The sequence below is a fragment of the Populus trichocarpa genome, chromosome 4 (assembly GCF_000002775.5).
Source record: "Populus trichocarpa isolate Nisqually-1 chromosome 4, P.trichocarpa_v4.1, whole genome shotgun sequence".
NCBI lineage: Eukaryota > Viridiplantae > Streptophyta > Magnoliopsida > Malpighiales > Salicaceae > Populus > Populus trichocarpa.
The window spans coordinates 7,565,672-7,570,102 of NC_037288.2; the positions used below are offsets into that span (position 1 = coordinate 7,565,672).

The following is a 4,431-nucleotide window of genomic DNA, read 5'->3' on the forward strand; positions in this document are numbered from 1 at the left end:
ATGTCCTACTAATTTAGAATCTAACTCAAATAAAATTTCACATCAAATCAAATTAGAAGCTTATCTGTTAAACTCTATACATTTATAATTTAATTTTTTAAAAAAATATTATTTCAATTTATTTTTAAAAAATTAAATAATATCATTTTTAGGTTAACCAAGTCAAGAGTTTGATCTATGATGTGAATTTTATGCCAGTTTATTTTTATAATGGGATTTGAAGTGGTGGATCAAATAGCTGGAATAGCTCAGTTGGTTAGAGCGTGTGGCTGTTAACCACAAGGTCGGAGGTTCAAGCCCTCCTTCTAGCGCTTTCATTTTTCCTTTTCGCCTCTTTTTTTTTTTTTTGCCTGTTTCTTGCGGGCCTTTAATTATATCGTTTTTGAGCCCATAAAAAGTACATTGCACAAAAGAAAATATATTTCACAGAATCATATATTCTTCCGAGGAAATTGTGACTTCAAAAGTAGCAAAGTTTTCGATTTCTACGAAGAGGTCCAAAAGAATCATATATAGCCTTCAAAATGTTAAGAGCCAAAACCGTGAGCGGCAGGATTCGAACCTGCGCGGGCAAAGCCCACATGATTTCTAGTCATGCCCGATAACCACTCCGGCACGCCCACGAGTTATGTTAATGGTAATACATGATAATAATATTGTAAATATTATGTGTTGACAAACTTTCAAGCACCGAAAGCAAGTATTGTAAGCAAATCGAGTGAATGAATAAAATATTCGAGATCATCTCAATAAGATAAACTTTGAGCATTGAGATTTAATGTCAAGACGGGACTTGTACACATGCCTAATTAATATTTGTCGGGACATTGCATGTGCATGTTACATGCATTTAGTTGTTTTAATTTGTATTTTATATTGTTATTTATCAACGAAAATAGGAAAAAAAATATATGGGCCTATTTAACTTCTAAAAACATTTTAAGCAAAAAAGAAAAAAGAAAAAAGAAACCCTCCATTAATTAATGACATTTAATTCAATGCACAATACAAGAAATAAATGGGATATATAAGATTTTTCTCATCCATGCTACACCCACGTGGTAGTCCATAAAATCAGTCATAATTCACTGGGGTATCTCATGGTGTCCCATAATTAAAGGAATTAAAAACAGGATTTACTAATTTAAATAGGAGCATGCATGAACATGAGCTAGCTAGGATGCGATTAAATGTTGTAGGCGATTGGCAAAGCACGAATCACTTCACATGCCATGCGCCATCCTCTGCTGTTAAGGTCACGAGGGGCAATGGATCTGGTTAAATTGATGTGTTAATGCTTTCGATATGGTGTGTGGGTTTTATTTGTATAAATTTTATTTTATTAACATTTTTCTTTCATTTTTTCACCCAATAGCAGCCTAAGAAACATAATTTATTTGAGTATTTGGATGATTTTTACGAAGAATTGTAAATTTGGGTAATTATTTGATTTTTTTTTCCTTTATGTGACTCGAAGATTTTTCCCTGCCCAAATTGATTTCTGATAACTTGAATTTACAATCATTGATGATCTTATACGAAGGTTCAATCCAAGAGACGAACTCTCCAAGAAATCAAAATCCATCGAAGAAAAAAGGGGCTCTAACATGGCAATAATGATTATGGAATCTAATTGTGATTAACTTTGAATAAAGTTACAATTATTAGGCCATTAATTAGTGTATTATGTTCATGGGCATTGAAGTCAGCAAGACAGGTTTAAGAAATCAAAGCACTTCCTTGAAAATACAGCTCCGTTGTTGTACATTTTTATGTCAAGATTGTTTAAGAGTTTGAAAATCATCAAATGCTGAACCCACATGGTCCACCCGGTGCCCTACGAGGCAACAAGAGTATTGGGACATTTCATCATTAAGAAAAAATGAGGACCCATTTTGTTTTCTCATTTTGTTGGAATATTGTTGGGTTTGATCGTGCAACCAACAATTATAATTATAGTTTTGAAATTCAGCTCAGCCAGGCGGGTCGACTTGGGATCCGACCGATTCGGAGCTGAAACCAGACCGGGTTGAAGAAAAAATAAAGAAAGGAAAAACCCGGTGTGACCCGGTTATCTGGCGGGTTGACCCGATAAGACTAGGACAAAAACCTGATTGTAACTTATTGACATTTGTTTTTTTACTAAAATGGTATCATTTTGATTTTTTTTAAAAAAAGAATTGACTCGGGCGACCTGGTAACCCGGTCAAAACCCGGAACCCGGAACCCGGACCTTGGACCGGGCCGGCCATCAGGCCGGGTTTGAAAACTATGACTATAATCAATTTTCAAGTGTTGGATTGAGATACACATAGATTAAGATGTGGTAATCTCATATCTTAGCATATCCCTGTCGAAAGAATTTACAAGAAGAGAAAAATATAGAAAGTAGAATACAAGATACAATGTGGAAAAGGAAAGAAAAAATTATAAGAAAAATAAAGCAAAATTAAAAGGTATAAATTTAAGGATAAAGCATAAAGATAAATGTAAAACGTAATTAAGATACATGAAAAAAGATAAATTTATATTAGAAACAAACCATTGAATTAATGCAATAATAATTTTCTCTATTTGTAGAGAAATATGAGGCTTGATGGCAAACTCAAAGATTAAACTAAGCTAATTATAATATAATCTCAATAGAATAATACTTATTAAATAAAAACAACTCAGCATATAAAATATCTACCTTGCTTTCACAACTTCACTGCCGACTATATTGCTCAATTCAATTGTCTTGCTTGTGCCGATTCCGTCCTTGGATTCCTTGAAGTATTGCATTTTGTCCTTATTGTTCCTTAGACAACATGTTGGTCCTTAACAAGGATTTCTTTTAGATGTAAACAACTTCGAATTAATACATCAATATGATTGAGAGGATTGACTGCTTAAACTCCGATCAGCGAAGAACTCAGTGAATACGTCTGAAAACTTGCCCAATGGCTTCCTTGCCACTTAAAAAAAATCCACAATTTTACATATTTTTGGAGTTTTTTAAGTCATTAATGGTTGTCAAATAACCAATTGAATTCAATAACTTAAATTGTTAGATTAGGTTTTAAAATATAATTTATATTATTCTTTAACATAACTCCTCAAGTAAAAGCTCTTTAGGCTTGAAATATGATTAAACTCATATTATTTTGTGCTTAATTTTTATCACATAAATGAGGATGATGAGATTCGAACTCATGACTGTTTGAACATTAAGATATGATATCATATCAAATAATCAATTTAACCTAATAATTTAAATTTTTAAATAAAATTTTAAATATAATTTATATTATTTTTTATACATGGTTATGATAAGTTTATCAGTCCACACCAATAAATTATCAGAAAGTCTCATTGCAAGCCGGTAACAACTGCCATTGTAAAGCATGTTGGATTGTTGGGGAGCACAATTGCCTACACTTTTCGCACATAAGACTCTCAATGGAACATAGATATAATAATCATAGTTTTCAATTAATTGGTTTGTGGGTTTGTGTCACAGGAGACATCACAGCTCAAAGAGCATGCCCTCTAGCCAGTCTAAACAGAATCTAGTGAGCCTTTTGTTCTTGTGCTTCTTATTCTTTGCGTGGGAAATCTCCTTTCTTTTGCATTTCGTTCAATCTTTTCCTGGATAAATCTAAACGTTCATCAAAATCTGATGCTATGCTATATACGCTCCCTCGAAAAAGGAAAAAAAGAAGTAGAAGAGATGATGAGATGCTGCTGTACTGTAGGCTCTCTCTAATTTTCCTTTTTTCAGAGAAGAGTCCTATCTTTCTTTTTCCGAGAATAGATAGAGATGTTCTTAAATCCGATAAAATTATAAAAAGAAAAAAGTGGGCAAAAAGAGTATTTCTTGAAGAAGTTTTGACAAAGACAACATGTTGTTTTTCTTTGAAGACACTTTTTTATATTGATAATTGTTTCCCGTAAATGTTAATTTAGATACAAATTTATCAGTGCAAGACAATTAAGAATCCATTGATATTGCTTAATTTTGGCACTTGAATATATATATATATATATCACACGGTACTTTTATATTGTATGCTTTATAAGGTAAGCATTACAACAACCATTATTTTTATTTCCAGGAATGTGTATGTGTGTTACTGTAAAATTAACATGATTATGTGTTAGAAGTAAGACTGTCTTGTGAAGGTTCTCACAATTTAGAACCGTAGTACCGGGCAGTTTTTTTTTTTTTTTTCTACGTGAAAAAAGAATGCTAGGTTAAGAAAATTCAAGACATTAGTTATTCGTTCAGTTGGTAATTTAGATAATATAAATAAAATAATAATAATAATAATAATAATAATAACAATAAAAAATAAAAAGAATACTTGAATCCATCAAGATTATTATTAAAGAAGGTGAAACTGTTAAAAAATAATATTAAAAAAACAACAAAAAAATCATGTTAAACAG

The 4,431-nt window shown here is 31.7% G+C and overlaps 2 non-coding genes across 2 annotated transcripts; one reads left to right on the forward strand and one right to left on the reverse strand.

The window, feature by feature from the left end:
* The first annotated feature begins 237 nt into the window (after positions 1–237).
* TRNAN-GUU (transfer RNA asparagine (anticodon GUU)) lies at positions 238–311 on the forward strand. Its single transcript has one exon. It is a non-coding gene; the product is annotated as a tRNA-Asn (tRNA).
* Positions 312–541: 230 nt separating this feature from the next.
* TRNAS-AGA (transfer RNA serine (anticodon AGA)) lies at positions 542–623 on the reverse strand. The gene has a single exon. It is a non-coding gene; the product is annotated as a tRNA-Ser (tRNA).
* Between the last annotated feature and the right edge of the window lie 3,808 nt (positions 624–4,431).